The sequence below is a fragment of the Phyllobates terribilis genome, unplaced genomic scaffold, assembly GCF_046119375.1.
Source record: "Phyllobates terribilis strain yellow unplaced genomic scaffold, ASM4611937v1 Scaffold_4__5_contigs__length_816908805, whole genome shotgun sequence".
Classification (NCBI taxonomy): domain Eukaryota; kingdom Metazoa; phylum Chordata; class Amphibia; order Anura; family Dendrobatidae; genus Phyllobates; species Phyllobates terribilis.
In genome coordinates, this window is record NW_027362764.1 from 692380387 (window position 1) to 692403330 (window position 22944).

Sequence of the window (22944 nt, forward strand, 5' to 3'; positions counted from 1 at the left end):
CATTTGCTTTCTCTCTTGCGCAATTTAATCCTTGCAAAATACCAGCATCCTTCTCATCACCGTGGACCTCCAGCATTGTTGCTTATTTACTTTTAATACTAGGCTTCTTTTCACCAGGACCAGCGACTCCCGCATGACTGGAGGCAACCACCGGTAACCTGGAGGCCAGTTTACAGCACAACCCAAGCAAAACACCTTTGCAGGCCACACGACCCCCCCGAAGAGCAGCTCAAATTCACTCGCAACCATCTCACCCTCTTCCTTCATTCACTCCTGGGCGTTTCGCTCCACCCCAAGTTGCGGGTCCAGCTTGCTCTTTCTGTCACATCCCCGCGATGAACGGTTTAGCCTGCAGGAGACCCTGCGCCGAGCCATTTTTAAACACATCTGATGCGGCAGGTGTTTCATTGCTCAACAAACAACACCTATAGGGACGGCACAGCCTATGCATCGGTCCTTCGGAGACCGCCCCAGAACGGCCAGAGTTCTCGTCCCCACGCGAGACTGAGGAAGGCTGGCCGGGCGATGGGCCAAGCAGCGTCTACTGGCCATACCACCTTGGATACGTCCGATCTCGGAAGCAAAGCAGAGATGGGTTCGGAAATACTTGGTTGGGACACCTCCTGAGAACACCAGGTATTTTAGACAATTTTGATGACGTTTTGCCATCTTGCCCAGCTCGGCTAGCATTGAGTGGCGCCTTGCTGGACACCGACCTTACGTAAAGTAGAGGCTGGAAGTCCCAAGCCTCCCAAGCCCCCCAAGACCTCTAAGATAAGGACGCAACCCCGCCGCCTCTACCAGGCCTCACACCGAGCTCCTTGCCACGGCTAGGAGTGCTTATTGACCCCGCAGCCGGCCGTATGCAAATGATGGCGTTAAAAGCATCTCGCGCTGTGAAGGGGCCAGGCTTTCAGCAGCTGCCCAGGGGATGGTTTTAGAGGGCGACCGCCTAACGAGGGCCAGCAGAAGTAACGTCTTCTTCTTCAAAGAAGCTTGTGTAACTAACCCAATCAGACAGCTGCCCAGGAGCTAACCTCAGTGCTAGGAAGGAGCGGGAGGGAATTGAGGGGGTGGTTCCTGCTAAGGCCCTGAAATAATAATAAGACAGGCAGGAGAGTCTGACGCATGGTGGCGGAAAAGCTGCAGGTGCAAATAGGGAATGTGGTCTCGTGCGAGCAACTTGTGCATGCTCGCTGTGTGTGAGTGTGCGCTTCCTAGGTACGGCGCGCTGCAGACAGTCAAAAGGGTTGCTCCCTTTCATTAAAAGTTAATCCCCGGCTGCAGGCTATTAGAAAGCAACTAACCGCGCTCTACTCACCCTACCCAGGTCTACCGGTGAGTCTCGCCGCTGCTCCCGGCCTGTGGCATTGGCCGCGACGCTGACGTTCCGTCGACAGCGCGGCAGCCGATCAGTGAGCTCAGCGGCTCTGAGCGGGGCGTTCTGTCTACAAGACCTTTTTAAGGAGCCAGCAAAAAAGTGAAGAGAAAGGAAAGCACAAAAGCACCTTGTCTTACTAAGCACTGGAAAGGGCAGCCGGCAACCGGACGTCAAAGTGGAAAAGCAGCAAGTGAGAGGCCTGTCTCTGCCTACGGCCACACCACCCTGAACATGCCCGATCTTGTCTGATCTTGGAAGCTAAGCAGGGTCAGGCCTGGTTAGTACTTGGATGGGAGGCCGCCTGGGAATACCAGGTGCTGTAGGCTTTTGCTTTTTCTTACTTCCACCAGCAGGGGTCACTCTCCTCTATGCCTTTTTTCCATTCCTTTTTTCACAAGCGCACACATGCTCCTTTCTTCTTTTCATTTGCTTTCTCTCTTGCGCTATTTAATCCTTGCAAAATACCAGCATCCTTCTCATCACCGTGGGCCTCCAGCATTGTTGCTTATTTACTTTTAATACTAGGCTTCTTTTCACCAGGACCAGCGACTCCCGCATGACTGGAGGCAACCACCGCTGACCTGGAGGCAACCACCGGTAACCTGGAGGCCAGTTTACAGCACAACCCAAGCAAAACACCTTTGCAGGCCACACGACCCCCCCGAAGAGCAGCTCAAATTCACTCGCAACCATCTCACCCTCTTCCTTCATTCACTCCTGGGCGTTTCGCTCCACCCCAAGTTGCGGGTCCAGCTTGCTCTTTCTGTCACATCCCCGCGATGAACGGTTTAGCCTGCAGGAGACCCTGCGCCGAGCCATTTTTAAACACATCTGATGCGGCAGGTGTTTCATTGCTCAACAAACAACACCTATAGGGACGGCACAGCCTATGCATCGGTCCTTCGGAGACCGCCCCAGAACGGCCAGAGTTCTCGTCCCCACGCGAGCCTGAGGAAGGCTGGCCGGGCGATGGGCCAAGCAGCGTCTACTGGCCATACCACCTTGGATACGTCCGATCTCGGAAGCAAAGCAGAGATGGGTTCGGAAATACTTGGTTGGGACACCTCCTGAGAACACCAGGTATTGTAGACAATTTTGATGACGTTTTGCCATCTTGCCCAGCTCGGCTAGCATTAAGTGGCGCCTTGCTGGACACCGACCTTACGTAAAGTAGAGGCTGGAAGTCCCAAGCCTCCCAAGCCCCACAAGACCTCTAAGATAAGGACGCAACCCCGCCGCCTCTACCAGGCCTCACACCGAGCTCCTTGCCACGGCTAGGAGTGCTAATTGACCCCGCAGCCGGCCGTATGCAAATGATGGCGTTAAAAGCATCTCGCGCTGTGAAGGGGCCAGGCTTTCAGCAGCTGCCCAGGGGATGGTTTTAGAGGGCGACCGCCTAACGAGGGCCAGCAGAAGTAACGTCTTCTTCTTCAAAGAAGCTTGTGTAACTAACCCAATCAGACAGCTGCCCAGGAGCTAACCTCAGTGCTAGGAAGGAGCGGGAGGGAATTGAGGGGGTGATTCCTGCTAAGGCCCTGAAATAATAATAAGACAGGCAGGAGAGTCTGACGCATGGTGGCGGAAAAGCTGCAGGTGCAAATAGGGAATGTGGTCTCGTGCGAGCAACTTGTGCATGCTCGCTGTGTGTGAGTGTGCGCTTCCTAGGTACGGCGCGCTGCAGACAGTCAAAAGAGTTGCTCCCTTTCATTAAAAGTTAATTCCCGGCTGCAGGCTATTAGAAAGCAACTCACCGCGCTCTACTCACCCTACCCAGGTCTACCGGTGAGTCTCGCCGCTGCTCCCGGCCTGTGGCATTGGCCGCGACGCTGACGTTCCGTCGACAGCGCGGCAGCCGATCAGTGAGCTCAGCGGCTCTGAGCGGGGCGTTCTGTCTACAAGACCTTTTTAAGGAGCCAGCAAAAAAGTGAAGAGAAAAGAAAGCACAAAAGCACCTTGTCTTACTAAGCACTGGAAAGGGCAGCCGGCAACCGGACGTCAAAGTGGAAAAGCAGCAAGTGAGAGGCCTGTCTCTGCCTTCGGCCACACCACCCTGAACACGCCCGATCTCATCTGATCTTGGAAGCTAAGCAGGGTTGGCCCTGGTTAGTACTTGGATGGGAGACCGCCTGGGAATACCAGGTGCTGTAGGCTTTTGCCTTTTCTTACTTCCACCAGCAGGGGTCACTCTCCTCTATGCCTTTTTTCCATTCCTTTTTTCACAAGCGCACACATGCTCCTTTCTTCTTTTCATTTGCTTTCTCTCTTGCGCTATTTAATCCTTGCAAAATACCAGCATTCTTCTCATCACCGTGGGCCTCCAGCATTGTTGCTTATTTACTTTTAATACTAGGCTTCTTTTCACCAGGACCAGCGACTCCCGCATGACTGGAGGCAACCACCGCTGACCTGGAGGCAACCACCGGTAACCTGGAGGCCAGTTTACAGCACAACCCAAGCAAAACACCTTTGCAGGCCACACGACCCCCCCGAAGAGCAGCTCAAATTCACTCGCAACCATCTCACCCTCTTCCTTCATTCACTCCTGGGCGTTTCGCTCCACCCCAAGTTGCGGGTCCAGCTTGCTCTTTCTGTCACATCCCCGCGATGAACGGTTTAGCCTGCAGGAGACCCTGCGCCGAGCCATTTTTAAACACATCTGATGCGGCAGGTGTTTCATTGCTCAACAAACAACACCTATAGGGACGGCACAGCCTATGCATCGGTCCTTCGGAGACCGCCCCAGAACGGCCAGAGTTCTCGTCCCCACGCGAGCCTGAGGAAGGCTGGCCGGGCGATGGGCCAAGCAGCGTCTACTGGCCATACCACCTTGGATACGTCCGATCTCGGAAGCAAAGCAGAGATGGGTTCGGAAATACTTGGTTGGGACACCTCCTGAGAACACCAGGTATTGTAGACAATTTTGATGACGTTTTGCCATCGTGCCCAGCTCGGCTAGCATTGAGTGGCGCCTTGCTGGACACCGACCTTACGTAAAGTAGAGGCTGGAAGTCCCAAGCATCCCAAGCCCCCCAAGACCTCTAAGATAAGGACGCAACCCCGCCGCCTCTACCAGGCCTCACACCGAGCTCCTTGCCACGGCTAGGAGTGCTTATTGACCCCGCAGCCGGCCGTATGCAAATGATGGCGTTAAAAGCATCTCGCGCTGTGAAGGGGCCAGGCTTTCAGCAGCTGCCCAGGGGATGGTTTTAGAGGGCGACCGCCTAACGAGGGCCAGCAGAAGTAACGTCTTCTTCTTCAAAGAAGCTTGTGTAACTAACCCAATCAGACAGCTGCCCAGGAGCTAACCTCAGTGCTAGGAAGGAGCGGGAGGGAATTGAGGGGGTGATTCCTGCTAAGGCCCTGAAATAATAATAAGACAGGCAGGAGAGTCTGACGCATGGTGGCGGAAAAGCTGCAGGTGCAAATAGGGAATGTGGTCTCGTGCGAGCAACTTGTGCATGCTCGCTGTGTGTGAGTGTGCGCTTCCTAGGTACGGCGCGCTGCAGACAGTCAAAAGGGTTGCTCCCTTTCATTAAAAGTTAATCCCCGGCTGCAGGCTATTAGAAAGCAACTAACCGCGCTCTACTCACCCTACCCAGGTCTACCGGTGAGTCTCGCCGCTGCTCCCGGCCTGTGGCATTGGCCGCGACGCTGACGTTCCGTCGACAGCGCGGCAGCCGATCAGTGAGTTCAGCGGCTCTGAGCGGGGCGTTCTGTCTACAAGACCTTTTTAAGGAGCCAGCAAAAAAGTGAAGAGAAAGGAAAGCACAAAAGCACCTTGTCTTACTAAGCACTGGAAAGGGCGGCCGGCAACCGGACGTCAAAGTGGAAAAGCAGCAAGTGAGAGGCCTGTCTCTGCCTACGGCCACACCACCCTGAACACACCCGATCTTGTCTGATCTCGGAAGCTAAGCAGGGTTGGGCCTGGTTAGTACTTGGATGGGAGACCACATGGGAATACCAGGTGCTGTAGGCTTTTGCTTTTTCTTACTTCCACCAGCAGGGGTCACTCTCCTCTATGCCTTTTTTCCATTCCTTTTTTCACAAGCGCACACATGCTCCTTTCTTCTTTTCATTTGCTTTCTCTCTTGCGCTATTTAATCCTTGCAAAATACCAGCATCCTTCTCATCACCGTGGGCCTCCAGCATTGTTGCTTATTTACTTTTAATACTAGGCTTCTTTTCACCAGGACCAGCGACTCCCGCATGACTGGAGGCAACCACTGGTAACCTGGAGGCCAGTTTACAGCACACCCCAAGCAAAACACCTTTGCAGGCCACACGACCCCCCCGAAGAGCAGCTCAAATTCACTCGCAACCATCTCACCCTCTTCCTTCATTCACTCCTGGGCGTTTCGCTCCACCCCAAGTTGCGGGTCCAGCTTGCTCTTTCTGTCACATCCCCGCGATGAACGGTTTAGCCTGCAGGAGACCCTGCGCCGAGCCATTTTTAAACACATCTGATGCGGCAGGTGTTTCATTGCTCAACAAACAACACCTATAGGGACGGCACAGCCTATGCATCGGTCCTTCGGAGACCGCCCCAGAACGGCCAGAGTTCTCGTCCCCACGCGAGCCTGAGGAAGGCTGGCCGGGCGATGGGCCAAGCAGCGTCTACTGGCCATACCACCTTGGATACGTCCGATCTCGGAAGCAAAGCAGAGATGGGTTCGGAAATACTTGGTTGGGACACCTCCTGAGAACACCAGGTATTGTAGACAATTTTGATGACGTTTTGCCATCTTGCCCAGCTCGGCTAGCATTGAGTGGCGCCTTGCTGGACACCGACCTTACGTAAAGTAGAGGCTGGAAGTCCCAAGCCTCCCAAGCCCCCCAAGACCTCTAAGATAAGGACGCAACCCCGCCGCCTCTACCAGGCCTCACACCGAGCTCCTTGCCACGGCTAGGAGTGCTTATTGACCCCGCAGCCGGCCGTATGCAAATGATGGCGTTAAAAGCATCTCGCGCTGTGAAGGGGCCAGGCTTTCAGCAGCTGCCCAGGGGATGGTTTTAGAGGGCGACCGCCTAACGAGGGCCAGCAGAAGTAACGTCTTCTTCTTCAAAGAATCTTGTGTAACTAACCCAATCAGACAGCTGCCCAGGAGCTAACCTCAGTGCTAGGAAGGAGCGGGAGGGAATTGAGGGGGTGGTTCCTGCTAAGGCCCTGAAATAATAATAAGACAGGCAGGAGAGTCTGACGCATGGTGGCGGAAAAGCTGCAGGTGCAAATAGGGAATGTGGTCTCGTGCGGGCAACTTGTGCATGCTCGCTGTGTGTGAGTGTGCGCTTCCTAGGTACGGCGCGCTGCAGACAGTCAAAAGGGTTGCTCCCTTTCATTAAAAGTTAATCCCCGGCTGCAGGCTATTAGAAAGCAACTAACCGTGCTCTACTCACCCTACCCAGGTCTACCGGTGAGTCTCGCCGCTGCTCCCGGCCTGTGGCATTGGCCGCGACGCTGACGTTCCGTCGACAGCGCGGCAGCCGATCAGTGAGCTCAGCGGCTCTGAGCGGGGCGTTCTGTCTACAAGACCTTTTTAAGGAGCCAGCAAAAAAGTGAAGAGAAAGGAAAGCACAAAAGCACCTTGTCTTACTAAGCACTGGAAAGGGCAGCCGGCAACCGGACGTCAAAGTGGAAAAGCAGCAAGTGAGAGGCCTGTCTCTGCCTACGGCCACACCACCCTGAACACGTCTGATCTCGGTAACTAAGCAGGGTCAGGCCTGGTTAGTACTTGGATGGGAGACCGCCTGGGAATACCAGGTGCTGTAGGCTTTTGCCTTTTCTTACTTCCACCAGCAGGGGTCACTCTCCTCTATGCCTTTTTTCCATTCCTTTTTTCACAAGCGCACACATGCTCCTTTCTTCTTTTCATTTGCTTTCTCTCTTGCGCTATTTAATCCTTGCAAAATACCAGCATCCTTCTCATCACCGTGGGCCTCCAGCATTGTTGCTTATTTACTTTTAATACTAGGCTTCTTTTCACCAGGACCAGCGACTCCCGCATGACTGGAGGCAACCACCGCTGACCTGGAGGCAACCACCGGTAACCTGGAGGCCAGTTTACAGCACAACCCAAGCAAAACACCTTTGCAGGCCACACGACCCCCCCGAAGAGCAGCTCAAATTCACTCGCAACCATCTCACCCTCTTCCTTCATTCACTCCTAGGCGTTTCGCTCCACCCCAAGTTGCGGGTCCAGCTTGCTCTTTCTGTCACATCCCCGCGATGAACGGTTTAGCCTGCAGGAGACCCTGCGCCGAGCCATTTTTAAACATATCTGATGCGGCAGGTGTTTCATTGCTCAACAAACAACACCTATAGGGACGGCACAGCCTATGCATCGGTCCTTCGGAGACCGCCCTAGAACGGCCAGAGTTCTCGTCCCCACGCGAGCCTGAGGAAGGCTGGCCGGGCGATGGGCCAAGCAGCTTCTACTGGCCATACCACCTTGGATACGTCCGATCTCGGAAGCAAAGCAGAGATGGGTTCGGAAATACTTGGTTGGGACACCTCCTGAGAACACCAGGTATTGTAGACAATTTTGATGACGTTTTGCCATCTTGCCCAGCTCGGCTAGCATTGAGTGGCGCCTTGCTGGACACCGACCTTACGTAAAGTAGAGGCTGGAAGTCCCAAGCCTCCCAAGCCCCCCAAGACCTCTAAGATAAGGACGCAACCCCGCCGCCTCTACCAGGCCTCACACCGAGCTCCTTGCCACGGCTAGGAGTGCTTATTGACCCCGCAGCCGGCCGTATGCAAATGATGGCGTTAAAAGCATCTCGCGCTGTGAAGGGGCCAGGCTTTCAGCAGCTGCTCAGGGGATGGTTTTAGAGGGCGACCGCCTAACGAGGGCCAGCAGAAGTAACGTCTTCTTCTTCAAAGAAGCTTGTGTAACTAACCCAATCAGACAGCTGCCCAGGAGCTAACCTCAGTGCTAGGAAGGAGCGGGAGGGAATTGAGGGGGTGGTTCCTGCTAAGGCCCTGAAATAATAATAAGAGAGGCAGGAGAGTCTGACGCATGGTGGCGGAAAAGCTGCAGGTGCAAATAGGGAATGTGGTCTCGTGCGAGCAACTTGTGCATGCTCGCTGTGTGTGAGTGTGCGCTTCCTAGGTACGGCGCGCTGCAGACAGTCAAAAGGGTTGCTCCCTTTCATTAAAAGTTAATCCCCGGCTGCAGGCTATTAGAAAGCAACTAACCGCGCTCTACTCACCCTACCCAGGTCTACCGGTGAGTCTCGCCGCTGCTCCCGGCCTGTGGCATTGGCCGCGACGCTGACGTTCCGTCGACAGCGCGGCAGCCGATCAGTGAGCTCAGCGGCTGTGAGCGGGGCGTTCTATCTACAAGACCTTTTTAAGGAGCCAGCAAAAAAGTGAAGAGAAAGGAAAGCACAAAAGCACCTTGTCTTACTAAGCACTGGAAAGGGCAGCCGGCAACCGGATGTCAAAGTGGAAAAGCAGCAAGTGAGAGGCTTGTCTCTGCCTACGGCCACATCACCCTGAACACGCCCGATCTCGTCTGATCTCGGAAACTAAGCAGGGTCGGGCCTGGTTAGTACTTGGATGGGAGACCACCTGGGAATACCAGGTGCTGTAGGCTTTTGCTTTTTCTTACTTCCACCAGCAGGGGTCACTCTCCTCTATGCCTTTTTTCCATTCCTTTTTTCACAAGCGCACACATGCTCCTTTCTTCTTTTCATTTGCTTTCTCTCTTGCGCTATTTAATCCTTGCAAAATACCAGCATCCTTCTCATCACCGTGGGCCTCCAGCATTGTTGCTTATTTACTTTTAATACTAGGCTTCTTTTCACCAGGACCAGCGACTCCCGCATGACTGGAGGCAACCACCGCTGACCTGGAGGCAACCACCGGTAACCTGGAGGCCAGTTTACAGCACAACCCAAGCAAAACACCTTTGCAGGCCACACAACCCCCCCGAAGAGCAGCTCAAATTCACTCGCAACCATCTCACCCTCTTCCTTCATTCACTCATGGGCGTTTCGCTCCACCCCAAGTTGCGGGTCCAGCTTGCTCTTTCTGTCACATCCCCGCGATGAACGGTTTAGCCTGCAGGAGACCCTGCGCCGAGCCATTTTTAAACACATCTGATGCGGCAGGTGTTTCATTGCTCAACAAACAACACCTATAGGGACGGCACAGCCTATGCGTCGGTCCTTCGGAGACCGCCCCAGAACGGCCAGAGTTCTCGTCCCCACGCGAGCCTGAGGAAGGCTGGCCGGGCGATGGGCCAAGCAGCGTCTACTGGCCATACCACCTTGGATACGTCCGATCTCGGAAGCAAAGCAGAGATGGGTTCGGAAATACTTGGTTGGGACACCTCCTGAGAACACCAGGTATTGTAGACAATTTTGATGACGTTTTGCCATCTTGCCCAGCTCGGCTAACATTGAGTGGCGCCTTGCTGGACACCGACCTTACGTAAAGTAGAGGCTGGAAGTCCCAAGCCTCCCAAGCCCCCCAAGACCTCTAAGATAAGGACGCAACCCCGCCGCCTCTACCAGGCCTCACACCGAGCTCCTTGCCACAGCTAGGAGTGCTTATTGACCCCGCAGCCGGCCGTATGCAAATGATGGCGTTAAAAGCATCTCGCGCTGTGAAGGGGCCAGGCTTTCAGCAGCTGCCCAGGGGATGGTTTTAGAGGGCGACCGCCTAACGAGGGCCAGCAGAAGTAACGTCTTCTTCTTCAAAGAAGCTTGTGTAACTAACCCAATCAGACAGCTGCCCAGGAGCTAACCTCAGTGCTAGGAAGGAGCGGGAGGGAATTGAGGGGGTGGTTCCTGCTAAGGCACTGAAATAATAATAAGAGAGGCAGGAGAGTCTGACGCATGGTGGCGGAAAAGCTGCAGGTGCAAATAGGGAATGTGGTCTCGTGCGAGCAACTTGTGCATGCTCGCTGTGTGTGAGTGTGCGCTTCCTAGGTACGGCGCGCTGCAGACAGTCAAAAGGGTTGCTCCCTTTCATTAAAAGTTAATCCCTGGCTGCAGGCTATTAGAAAGCAACTAACCGCGCTCTACTCACCCTACCCAGGTCTACCGGTGAGTCTCGCCGCTGCTCCCGGCCTGTGGCATTGGCCGCGACGCTGACGTTCCGTCGACAGCGCGGCAGCCGATCAGTGAGCTCAGCGGCTCTGAGCGGGGCGTTCTGTCTACAAGACCTTTTTAAGGAGCCAGCAAAAAAGTGAAGAGAAAGGAAAGCACAAAAGCACCTTGTCTTACTAAGCACTGGAAAGGGCAGCCGGCAACCGGACGTCAAAGTGGAAAAGCAGCAAGTGAGAGGCCTGTCTCTGCCTACGGCCACACCACCCTGAACACGCCTGATCTCGTCTGATCTTGGAAGCTAAGCAGGGTCACGCCTGGTTAGTACTTGGATGGGAGACTACCTGGGAATACCAGGTGCTGCAGGCTTTTGCTTTTTCTTACTTCCACCAGCAGGGGTCACTCTCCTCTATGCCTTTTTTCCATTCCTTTTTTCACAAGCGCACACATGCTCCTTTCTTCTTTTCATTTGCTTTCTCTCTTGCGCTATTTAATCCTTGCAAAATACCAGCATCCTTCTCATCACCGTGGGCCTCCAGCATTGTTGCTTATTTACTTTTAATACTAGGCTTCTTTTCACCAGGACCAGCGACTCCCGCATGACTGGAGGCAACCACCGCTGACCTGGAGGCAACCACCGGTAACCTGGAGGCCAGTTTACAGCACAACCCAAGCAAAACACCTTTGCAGGCCACACGACCCCCCCGAAGAGCAGCTCAAATTCACTCGCAACCATCTCACCCTCTTCCTTCATTCACTCCTGGGCGTTTCGCTCCACCCCAAGTTGCGGGTCCAGCTTGCTCTTTCTGTCACATCCCCGCGATGAACGGTTTAGCCTGCAGGAGACCCTGCGCCGAGCCATTTTTAAACACATCTGATGCGGCAGGTGTTTCATTGCTCAACAAACAACACCTATAGGGACGGCACAGCCTATGCATCGGTCCTTCGGAGACCGCCCCAGAACGGCCAGAGTTCTCGTCCCCACGCGAGCCTGAGGAAGGCTGGCCGGGCGATGGGCCAAGCAGCGTCTACTGGCCATACCACCTTGGATACGTCCGATCTCGGAAGCAAAGCAGAGATGGGTTCGGAAATACTTGGTTGGGACACCTCCTGAGAACACCAGGTATTGTAGACAATTTTGATGACGTTTTGCCATCTTGCCCAGCTCGGCTAGCATTGAGTGGCGCCTTGCTGGACACCGACCTTACGTAAAGTAGAGGCTGGAAGTCCCAAGCCTCCCAAGCCCGCCAAGACCTCTAAGATAAGGACGCAACCCCGCCGCCTCTACCAGGCCTCACACCGAGCTCCTTGCCACGGCTAGGAGTGCTTATTGACCCCGTAGCCGGCCGTATGCAAATGATGGCGTTAAAAGCATCTCGCGCTGTGAAGGGGCCAGGCTTTCAGCAGCTGCCCAGGGGATGGTTTTAGAGGGCGACCGCCTAACGAGGGCCAGCAGAAGTAACGTCTTCTTCTTCAAAGAAGCTTGTGTAACTAACCCAATCAGACAGCTGCCCAGGAGCTAACCTCAGTGCTAGGAAGGAGCGGGAGGGAATTGAGGGGGTGGTTCCTGCTAAGGTCCTGAAATAATAATAAGACAGGCAGGAGAGTCTGACGCATGGTGGCGGAAAAGCTGCAGGTGCAAATAGGGAATGTGGTCTCGTGCGAGCAACTTGTGCATGCTCGCTGTGTGTGAGTGTGCGCTTCCTAGGTACGGCGCGCTGCAGACAGTCAAAAGGGTTGCTCCCTTTCATTAAAAGTTATTCCCCGGATGCAGGCTATTAGAAAGCAACTAACCGCGCTCTACTCACCCTACCCAGGTCTACCGGTGAGTCTCGCCGCTGCTCCCGGCCTGTGGCATTGGCCGCGACGCTGACGTTCCGTCGACAGCGCGGCAGCCGATCAGTGAGCTCAGTGGCTCTGAGCGGGGCGTTCTGTCTACAAGACCTTTTTAAGGAGCCAGCAAAAAAGTGAAGAGAAAGGAAAGCACAAAAGCACCTTGTCTCACTAAGCACTGGAAAGGGCAGCCGGCAGCCGGACGTCAAAGTAGAAAAGCAGCAAGTGAGAGGCTTCTCTCTGCCTACGGCCACACCACCCTGAACACACCCGATCTCGTCTGATCTCAGAATCTAAGCAGGGTTGGGCCTGCTTAGTACTTGGATGGGAGACCGCCTGGGAATACCAGGTGCTGTAGGCTTTTGCTTTTTCTTACTTCCACAAGCCGGGGTCACTCTCCTCTATGCCTTTTTTCCATTCCTTTTTTCACAAGCGCACACATGCTCCTTTCTTCTTTTCATTTGCTTTCTCTCTTGCGCTATTTAATCCTTGCAAAATACCAGCATCCTTCTCATCACCGTGGGCCTCCAGCATTGTTGCTTATTTACTTTTAATACTAGGCTTCTTTTCACCAGGACCAGCGACTCCCGCATGACTGGAGGCAACCACCGCTGACCTGGACGCAACCACCGGTAACCTGGAGGCCAGTTTACAGCACAACCCAAGCAAAACACCTTTGCAGGCCACACGACCCCCCCGAAGAGCAGCTCAAATTCACTCGCAACCATCTCACCCTCTTCCTTCATTCACTCCTGGGCGTTTCGCTCCACCCCAAGTTGCGGGTCCAGCTTGCTCTTTCTGTCACATCCCCGCGATGAACGGTTTAGCCTGCAGGAGACCCTGCGCTGAGCCATTTTTAAACACATCTGATGCGGCAGGTGTTTCATTGCTCAACAAACAACACCTATAGGGACGGCACAGCCTATGCATCGGTCCTTCGGAGACCGCCGGAGAACGGCCAGAGTTCTCGTCCCCACGCGAGCCTGAGGAAGGCTGGCCGGGCGATGGGCCAAGCAGCGTCTACTGGCCATACCACCTTGGATACGTCCGATCTCGGAAGCAAAGCAGAGATGGGTTCGGAAATACTTGGTTGGGACACCTCCTGAGAACACCAGGTATTGTAGACAATTTTGATGACGTTTTGCCATCTTGCCCAGCTCGGCTAGCATTGAGTGGCGCCTTGCTGGACACCGACCTTACGTAAAGTAGAGGCTGGAAGTCCCAAGCCTCCCAAGCCCCCCAAGACCTCTAAGATAAGGACGCAACCCCGCCGCCTCTACCAGGCCTCACACCGAGCTCCTTGCCACGGCTAGGAGTGCTTATTGACCCCGCAGCCGGCCGTATGCAAATGATGGCGTTAAAAGCATCTCGCGCTGTGAAGGGGCCAGGCTTTCAGCAGCTGCCCAGGGGATGGTTTTAGAGGGCGACCGCCTAACGAGGGCCAGCAGAAGTAACGTATTCTTCTTCAAAGAAGCTTGTGTAACTAACTCAATCAGACAGCTGCCCAGGAGCTAACCTCAGTGCTAGGAAGGAGCGGGAGGGAATTGAGGGGGTGGTTCCTGCTAAGGCCCTGAAATAATAATAAGACAGGCAGGAGAGTCTGACGCATGGTGGCGGAAAAGCTGCAGGTGCAAATAGGGAATGTGGTCTCGTGCGAGCAACTTGTGCATGCTCGCTGTGTGTGAGTGTGCGCTTCCTAGGTACGGCGCGCTGCAGACAGTCAAAAGGGTTGCTCCCTTTCATTAAAAGTTAATCCCCGGCTGCAGGCTATTAGAAAGCAACTAACCGCGCTCTACTCACCCTACCCAGGTCTACCGGTGAGTCTCGCCGCTGCTCCCGGCCTGTGGCATTGGCCGCGACGCTGACGTTCCGTCGACAGCGCGGCAGCCGATCAGTGAGCTCAGTGGCTCTGAGCGGGGCGTTCTGTCTACAAGACCTTTTTAAGGAGCCAGCAAAAAAGTGAAGAGAAAGGAAAGCACAAAAGCACCTTGTCTCACTAAGCACTGGAAAGGGCAGCCGGCAGCCGGACGTCAAAGTAGAAAAGCAGCAAGTGAGAGGCCTGTCTCTGCCTACGGCCACACCACCCTGAACACACCCGATCTCGTCTGATCTCAGAATCTAAGCAGGGTTGGGCCTGCTTAGTACTTGGATGGGAGACCGCCTGGGAATACCAGGTGCTGTAGGCTTTTGCTTTTTCTTACTTCCACAAGCCGGGGTCACTCTCCTCTATGCCTTTTTTCCATTCCTTTTTTCACAAGCGCACACATGCTCCTTTCTTCTTTTCATTTGCTTTCTCTCTTGCGCTATTTAATCCTTGCAAAATACCAGCATCCTTCTCATCACCGTGGGCCTCCAGCATTGTTGCTTATTTACTTTTAATACTAGGCTTCTTTTCACCAGGACCAGCGACTCCCGCATGACTGGAGGCAACCACCGGTAACCTGGAGGCAACCACCGGTAACCTGGAGGCCAGTTTACAGCACAACCCAAGCAAAACACCTTTGCAGGCCACACGACCCCCCCGAAGAGCAGCTCAAATTCACTCGCAACCATCTCACCCTCTTCCTTCATTCACTCCTGGGCGTTTCACTCCACCCCAAGTTGCGGGTCCAGCTTGCTCTTTCTGTCACATCCCCGCGATGAACGGTTTAGCCTGCAGGAGACCCTGCGCTGAGCCATTTTTAAACACATCTGATGCAGCAGGTATTTCATTGCTCAACAAACAACACCTATAGGGACGGCACAGCCTATGCATCGGTCCTTCGGAGACCGCCCCAGAACGGCCAGAGTTCTCGTCCCCACGCGAGCCTGAGGAAGGCTGGCCAGGCGATGGGCCAAGCAGCGTCTACTGGCCATACCACTTTGGATACGTCCGATCTCGGAAGCAAAGCAGAGATGGGTTCGGAAATACTTGGTTGGGACACCTCCTGAGAACACCAGGTATTGTAGACAATTTTGATGACGTTTTGCCATCTTGCGCAGCTCGGCTAGCATTGAGTGGCGCCTTGCTGGACACCGACCTTACGTAAAGTAGAGGCTGGAAGTCCCAAGCCTCCCAAGCCCCCCAAGACCTCTAAGATAAGGACGCAACCCCGCCGCCTCTACCAGGCCTCACACCGAGCTCCTTGCCACGGCTAGGAGTGCTTATTGACCCCGCAGCCGGCCGTATGCAAATGATGGCGTTAAAAGCATCTCGCGCTGTGAAGGGGCCAGGCTTTCAGCAGCTGCCCAGGGGATGGTTTTAGAGGGCGACCGCCTAACGAGGGCCAGCAGAAGTAACGTGTTCTTCTTCAAAGAAGCTTGTGTAACTAACCCAATCAGACAGCTGCCCAGGAGCTAACCTCAGTGCTAGGAAGGAGCGGGAGGGAATTGAGGGGGTGGTTTCTGCTAAGGCCCTGAAATAATAATAAGACAGGCAGGAGAGTCTGACGCATGGTGGCGGAAAAGCTGCAGGTGCAAATAGGGAATGTGGTCTCGTGCGAGCAACTTGTGCATGCTCGCTGTGTGTGAGTGTGCGCTTCCTAGGTACGGCGCGCTGCAGACAGTCAAAAGGGTTGCTCCCTTTCATTAAAAGTTAATCCCCGGCTGCAGGCTATTACAAAGCAACTAACCGCGCTCTACTCACCCTACCCAGGTCTACCGGTGAGTCTCGCCGCTGCTCCCGGCCTGTGGCATTGGCCGCGACGCTGACGTTCCGTCGACAGCGCGGCAGCCGATCAGTGAGCTCAGCGGCTGTGAGCGGGGCGTTCTGTCTACAAGACCTTTTTAAGGAGCCAGCAAAAAAGTGAAGAGAAAGGAAAGCACAAAAGCACCTTGTCTTACTAAGCACTGGAAAGGGCAGCCGGCAACCGGACGTCAAAGTGGAAAAGCAGCAAGTGAGAGGCCTGCCTCTGCCTACGGCCACACCACCCTGAACACGCCCTATCTCATCTGATCTCAGAAGCTAAGCAGGGTCAGGCCTGGTTAGTACTTGGATGGGAGACCGCCTGGGAATACCAGGTGCTGTAGGCTTTTGCTTTTTCTTACTTCCACAAGCCGGGGTCACTCTCCTCTATGCCTTTTTTCCATTCCTTTTTTCACAAGCGCACACATGCTCCTTTCTTCTTTTCATTTGCTTTCTCTCTTGCGCTATTTAATCCTTGCAAAATACCAGCATCCTTCTCATCACCGTGGGCCTCCAGCATTGTTGCTTATTTACTTTTAATACTAGGCTTCTTTTCACCAGGACCAGCGACTCCCGCATGACTGGAGGCAACCACCGCTGACCTGGAGGCAACCACCAGTAACCTGGAGGCCAGTTTACAGCACAACCCAAGCAAAACACCTTTGCAGGCCACACAACCCCCCCGAAGAGCAGCTCAAATTCACTCGCAACCATCTCACCCTCTTCCTTCATTCACTCCTGGGCGTTTCGCTCCACCCCAAGTTGCGGGTCCAGCTTGCTCTTTCTGTCACATCCCCGCGATGAACAGTTTAGCCTGCAGGAGACCCTGCGCCGAGCCATTTTGAAACACATCTGATGCGGCAGGTGTTTCATTGCTCAACAAACAACACCTATAGGGACGGCACAGCCTATGCATCGGTCCTTCGGAGACCGCCCCAGAACGGCCAGAGTTCTCGTCCCCACGCGAGCCTGAGGAAGGCTGGCCGGGCGATGGGCCAAGCAGCGTCTACTGGCCATACCACCTTGGATACGTCCGATCTCGGAAGCAAAGCAGAGATGGGTTCGGAAATACTTGGTTGGGACACCTCCTGAGAACACCAGGTATTGTAGACAATTTTGATGACGTTTTGCCATCTTGCCCAGCTCGGCTAGCATTGAGTGGCGCCTTGCTGGACACCGACCTTACGTAAAGTAGAGGCTGGAAGTCCCAAGCCTCCCAAGCCCGCCAAGACCTCTAAGATAAGGACGCAACCCCGCCGCCTCTACCAGGCCTCACACCGAGCTCCTTGCCACGGCTAGGAGTGCTTATTGACCCCGCAGCCGGCCGTATGCAAATGATGGCGTTAAAAGCATCTCGCGCTGTGAAGGGGCCAGGCTTTCAGCAGCTGCCCAGGGGATGGTTTTAGAGGGCGACCGCCTAACGAGGGCCAGCAGAAGTAACGTCTTCTTCTTCAAAGAAGCTTGTGTAACTAACCCAATCAGACAGCTGCCCAGGAGCTAACCTCAGTGCTAGGAAGGAGCGGGAGGGAATTGAGGGGGTGGTTCCTGCTAAGGCCCTGAAATAATAATAAGACAGGCAGGAGAGTCTGACGCATGGTGGCGGAAAAGCTGCAGGTGCAAATAGGGAATGTGGTCTCGTGCGAGCAACTTGTGCATGCTCGCTGTGTGTGAGTGTGCGCTTCCTAGGTACGGCGCGCTGCAGACAGTCAAAAGGGTTGCTCCCTTTCATTAAAAGTTAATCCCCGGCTGCAGGCTATTAGAAAGCAACTAACTGCGCTCTACTCACCCTACCCAGGTCTACCGGTGAGTCTCGCCGCTGCTCCCGGCCTGTGGCATTGGCCGCGACGCTGACGTTCCGTCGACAGCGCGGCAGCCGATCAGTGAGCTCAGTGGCTCTGAGCGGGGCGTTCTGTCTACAAGACCTTTTTAAGGAGCCAGCAAAAAAGTGAAGAGAAAGGAAAGCACAAAAGCACCTTGTCTCACTAAGCACTGGAAAGGGCAGCCGGCAGCCGGACGTCAAAGTAGAAAAGCAGCAAGTGAGAGGCCTGTCTCTGCCTACGGCCACACCACCCTGAACACACCCGATCTCGTCTGATCTCAGAATCTAAGCAGGGTTGGGCCTGCTTAGTACTTGGATGGGAGACCGCCTGGGAATACCAGGTGCTGTAGGCTTTTGCTTTTTCTTACTTCCACAAGCCGGGGTCACTCTCCTCTATGCCTTTTTTCCATTCCTTTTTTCACAAGCGCACACATGCTCCTTTCTTCTTTTCATTTGCTTTCTCTCTTGCGCTATTTAATCCTTGCAAAATACCAGCATCCTTCTCATCACCGTGGGCCTCCAGCATTGTTGCTTATTTACTTTTAATACTAGGCTTCTTTTCACCAGGACCAGCGACTCCCGCATGACTGGAGGCAACCACCGGTAACCTGGAGGCAACCACCGGTAACCTGGAGGCCAGTTTACAGCACAACCCAAGCAAAACACCTTTGCAGGCCACACGACCCCCCCGAAGAGCAGCTCAAATTCACTCGCAACCATCTCACCCTCTTCCTTCATTCACTCCTGGGCGTTTCACTCCACCCCAAGTTGCGGGTCCAGCTTGCTCTTTCTGTCACATCCCCGCGATGAACGGTTTAGCCTGCAGGAGACCCTGCGCTGAGCCATTTTTAAACACATCTGATGCAGCAGGTATTTCATTGCTCAACAAACAACACCTATAGGGACGGCACAGCCTATGCATCGGTCCTTCGGAGACCGCCCCAGAACGGCCAGAGTTCTCGTCCCCACGCGAGCCTGAGGAAGGCTGGCCAGGCGATGGGCCAAGCAGCGTCTACTGGCCATACCACTTTGGATACGTCCGATCTCGGAAGCAAAGCAGAGATGGGTTCGGAAATACTTGGTTGGGACACCTCCTGAGAACACCAGGTATTGTAGACAATTTTGATGACGTTTTGCCATCTTGCGCAGCTCGGCTAGCATTGAGTGGCGCCTTGCTGGACACCGACCTTACGTAAAGTAGAGGCTGGAAGTCCCAAGCCTCCCAAGCCCCCCAAGACCTCTAAGATAAGGACGCAACCCCGCCGCCTCTACCAGGCCTCACACCGAGCTCCTTGCCACGGCTAGGAGTGCTTATTGACCCCGCAGCCGGCCGTATGCAAATGATGGCGTTAAAAGCATCTCGCGCTGTGAAGGGGCCAGGCTTTCAGCAGCTGCCCAGGGGATGGTTTTAGAGGGCGACCGCCTAACGAGGGCCAGCAGAAGTAACGTGTTCTTCTTCAAAGAAGCTTGTGTAACTAACCCAATCAGACAGCTGCCCAGGAGCTAACCTCAGTGCTAGGAAGGAGCGGGAGGGAATTGAGGGGGTGGTTTCTGCTAAGGCCCTGAAATAATAATAAGACAGGCAGGAGAGTCTGACGCATGGTGGCGGAAAAGCTGCAGGTGCAAATAGGGAATGTGGTCTCGTGCGAGCAACTTGTGCATGCTCGCTGTGTGTGAGTGTGCGCTTCCTAGGTACGGCGCGCTGCAGACAGTCAAAAGGGTTGCTCCCTTTCATTAAAAGTTAATCCCCGGCTGCAGGCTATTAGAAAGCAACTAACCGCGCTCTACTCACCCTACCCAGGTCTACCGGTGAGTCTCGCCGCTGCTCCCGGCCTGTGGCATTGGCCGCGACGCTGACGTTCCGTCGACAGCGCGGCAGCCGATCAGTGAGCTCAGCGGCTGTGAGCGGGGCGTTCTGTCTACAAGACCTTTTTAAGGAGCCAGCAAAAAAGTGAAGAGAAAGGAAAGCACAAAAGCACCTTGTCTTACTAAGCACTGGAAAGGGCAGCCGGCAACCGGACGTCAAAGTGGAAAAGCAGCAAGTGAGAGGCCTGCCTCTGCCTACGGCCACACCACCCTGAACACGCCCTATCTCGTCTGATCTCAGAAGCTAAGCAGGGTCAGGCCTGGTTAGTACTTGGATGGGAGACCGCCTGGGAATACCAGGTGCTGTAGGCTTTTGCTTTTTCTTACTTCCACAAGCCGGGGTCACTCTCCTCTATGCCTTTTTTCCATTCCTTTTTTCACAAGCGCACACATGCTCCTTTCTTCTTTTCATTTGCTTTCTCTCTTGCGCTATTTAATCCTTGCAAAATACCAGCATCCTTCTCATCACCGTGGGCCTCCAGCATTGTTGCTTATTTACTTTTAATACTAGGCTTCTTTTCACCAGGACCAGCGACTCCCGCATGACTGGAGGCAACCACCGCTGACCTGGAGGCAACCACTGGTAACCTGGAGGCCAGTTTACAGCACAACCCAAGCAAAACACCTTTGCAGGCCACACGACCCCCCCGAAGAGCAGCTCAAATTCACTCGCAACCATCTCACCCTCTTCCTTCATTCACTCCTGGGCGTTTCGCTCCACCCCAAGTTGTTGGTCCAGCTTGCTCTTTCTGTCACATCCCCGCGATGAACGGTTTAGCCTGCAGGAGACCCTGCGCTGAGCCATTTTTAAACACATCTGATGCGGCAGGTGTTTCATTGCTCAACAAACAACACCTATAGGGACGGCACAGCCTATGCATCGGTCCTTCGGAGACCGCCCCAGAACGGCCAGAGTTCTCGTCCCCACGCGAGCCTGAGGAAGGCTGGCCGGGCGATGGGCCAAACAGCGTCTACTGGCCATACCACCTTGGATACGTCCGATCTCGGAAGCAAAGCAGAGATGGGTTCGGAAATACTTGGTTGGGACACCTCCTGAGAACACCAGGTATTGTAGACAATTTTGATGACGTTTTGCCATCTTGCCCAGCTCGGCTAGCATTGAGTGGCGCCTTGCTGGACACCGAACTTACGTAAAGTAGAGGCTGGAAGTCCCAAGCCCCCCAAGACCTCTAAGATAAGGACGCAACCCCGCCGCCTCTACCAGGCCTCACACCGAGCTCCTTGCCACGGCTAGGAGTGCTTATTGACCCCGCAGCCGGCCGTATGCAAATGATGGCGTTAAAAGCCTCTCGCGCTGTGAAGGGGCCAGGCTTTCAGCAGCTGCCCAGGGGATGGTTTTAGAGGGCGACCGCCTAACGAGGGCCAGCAGAAGTAACGTCTTCTTCTTCAAAGAAGCTTGTGTAACTAACCCAATCAGACAGCTGCCCAGGAGCTAACCTCAGTGCTAGGAAGGAGCGGGAGGGAATTGAGGGGGTGGTTACTGCTAAGGCCCTGAAATAATAATAAGACAGGCAGGAGAGTCTGACGCATGGTGGCGGAAAAGCTGCAGGTGCAAATAGGGAATGTGGTCTCGTGCGAGCAACTTGTGCATGCTCGCTGTGTGTGAGTGTGCGCTTCCTAGGTACGGCGCGCTGCAGACAGTCAAAAGGGTTGCTCCCTTTCATTAAAAGTTAATCCCTGGCTGCAGGCTATTAGAAAGCAACTAACCGCGCTCTACTCACCCTACCCAGGTCTACCGGTGAGTCTCGCCGCTGCTCCCGGCCTGTGGCATTGGCCGCGACGCTGACGTTCCGTCGACAGCGCGGCAGCCGATCAGTGAGCTCAGCGGCTCTGAGCGGGGCGTTCTGTCTACAAGACCTTTTTAAGGAGCCAGCAAAAAAGTGAAGAGAAAGGAAAGCACAAAAGCACCTTGTCTCACTAAGCACTGGAAAGGGCAGCCGGCAACCGGACGTCAAAGTAGAAAAGCAGCAAGTGAGAGGCCTGTCTTTGCCTACGGCTACACCACCCTGAACACACCCGATCTCGTCTCATCTTGGAATCTAAGCAGGGTTGGGCCTGGTTACTACTTGGATGGGAGACTGCCTGGGAATACCAGGTGCTGTAGGCTTTTGCTTTTTCTTACTTCCACAAGCAGGGGTCACTCTCCTCTATGCCTTTTTTCCATTCCTTTTTTCACAAGCGCACACATGCTCCTTTCTTCTTTTCATTTGCTTTCTCTCTTGCGCTTTTTAATCCTTGCAAAATACCAGCATCCTTCTCATCACCGTGGGCCTCCAGCATTGTTGCTTATTTACTTTTAATACTAGGCTTCTTTTCACCAGGACCAGCGACTCCCGCATGACTGGAGGCAACCACCGCTGACCTGGAGGCCAGTTTACAGCACAACCCAAGCAAAACACCTTTGCAGGCCACACGACCCCCCCGAAGAGCAGCTCAAATTCACTCGCAACCATCTCACCCTCTTCCTTCATTCACTCCTGGGCGTTTCGCTCCACCCCAAGTTGTTGGTCCAGCTTGCTCTTTCTGTCACATCCCCGCGATGAACGGTTTAGCCTGCAGGAGACCCTGCGCCGAGCCATTTTTAAACACATCTGATGCGGCAGGTGTTTCATTGCTCAACAAACAACACCTATAGGGACGGCACAGCCTATGCATCGGTCCTTCGGAGACCGCCCCAGAACGGCCAGAGTTCTCGTCCCCACGCAAGCCTGAGGAAGGCTGGCCGGTCGATGGGCCAAGCAGCGTCTACTGGCCATACCACCTTGGATACGTCCGATCTCGGAAGCAAAGCAGAGATGGGTTCGGAAATACTTGGTTGGGACACCTCCTGAGAACACCAGGTATTGTAGACAATTTTGATGACGTTTTGCCATCTTGCGCAGCTCGGCTAGCATGGAGTAGCGCCTTGCTGGACACCGACCTTACGTAAAGTAGAGGATGGAAGTCCCAAGCCTCCCAAGCCCCCCAAGACCTCTAAGATAAGGACGCAACCCCGCCGCCTCTACCAGGCATCACACCGAGCTCCTTGCCACGGCTAGGAGTGCTTATTGACCCCGCAGCCGGCCGTATGCAAATGATGGCGTTAAAAGCATCTCGCGCTGTGAAGGGGCCAGGCTTTCAGCAGCTGCCCAGGGGATGGTTTTAGAGGGCGACCGCCTAACGAGGGCCAGCAGAAGTAACGTCTTCTTCTTCAAAGAAGCTTGTGTAACTAACCCAATCAGACAGCTGCCCAGGAGCTAACCTCAGTGCTAGGAAGGAGCGGGAGGGAATTGAGGGGGTGGTTCCTGCTAAGGCCCTGAAATAATAATA

The 22944-nt window shown here is 54.3% G+C and overlaps 9 non-coding genes and 3 pseudogenes across 9 annotated transcripts; all 12 read left to right on the plus strand.

Moving 5' to 3' along the window:
* Positions 1-1588: 1588 nt before the first annotated feature.
* LOC141267220 (5S ribosomal RNA) lies at positions 1589-1707 on the plus strand. Its single transcript, XR_012321231.1, has one exon. It is a non-coding gene; the product is annotated as a 5S ribosomal RNA (ribosomal RNA).
* Positions 1708-3413: 1706 nt separating this feature from the next.
* LOC141266327 (5S ribosomal RNA) lies at positions 3414-3532 on the plus strand. Its single transcript, XR_012320368.1, has one exon. It is a non-coding gene; the product is annotated as a 5S ribosomal RNA (ribosomal RNA).
* Positions 3533-5238: 1706 nt separating this feature from the next.
* On the plus strand, positions 5239-5357 carry LOC141266999 (5S ribosomal RNA). Its single transcript, XR_012321018.1, has one exon. It is a non-coding gene; the product is annotated as a 5S ribosomal RNA (ribosomal RNA).
* Positions 5358-7042: 1685 nt separating this feature from the next.
* LOC141269829 (5S ribosomal RNA) lies at positions 7043-7151 on the plus strand (annotated as a pseudogene).
* A 1706-nt stretch (positions 7152-8857) lies between these two features.
* On the plus strand, positions 8858-8976 carry LOC141270392 (5S ribosomal RNA). Its single transcript, XR_012321629.1, has one exon. It is a non-coding gene; the product is annotated as a 5S ribosomal RNA (ribosomal RNA).
* A 1706-nt stretch (positions 8977-10682) lies between these two features.
* LOC141268288 (5S ribosomal RNA) lies at positions 10683-10801 on the plus strand (annotated as a pseudogene).
* Positions 10802-12507: 1706 nt separating this feature from the next.
* LOC141266511 (5S ribosomal RNA) lies at positions 12508-12626 on the plus strand. The gene has a single exon (XR_012320547.1). It is a non-coding gene; the product is annotated as a 5S ribosomal RNA (ribosomal RNA).
* A 1706-nt stretch (positions 12627-14332) lies between these two features.
* LOC141266512 (5S ribosomal RNA) lies at positions 14333-14451 on the plus strand. The gene has a single exon (XR_012320548.1). It is a non-coding gene; the product is annotated as a 5S ribosomal RNA (ribosomal RNA).
* A 1706-nt stretch (positions 14452-16157) lies between these two features.
* On the plus strand, positions 16158-16276 carry LOC141266908 (5S ribosomal RNA). The gene has a single exon (XR_012320927.1). It is a non-coding gene; the product is annotated as a 5S ribosomal RNA (ribosomal RNA).
* Positions 16277-17982: 1706 nt separating this feature from the next.
* Positions 17983-18101, plus strand: LOC141266513 (5S ribosomal RNA). The gene has a single exon (XR_012320549.1). It is a non-coding gene; the product is annotated as a 5S ribosomal RNA (ribosomal RNA).
* Positions 18102-19807: 1706 nt separating this feature from the next.
* Positions 19808-19926, plus strand: LOC141267065 (5S ribosomal RNA). The gene has a single exon (XR_012321082.1). It is a non-coding gene; the product is annotated as a 5S ribosomal RNA (ribosomal RNA).
* A 1697-nt stretch (positions 19927-21623) lies between these two features.
* LOC141268262 (5S ribosomal RNA) lies at positions 21624-21742 on the plus strand (annotated as a pseudogene).
* Positions 21743-22944: the final 1202 nt, after the last annotated feature.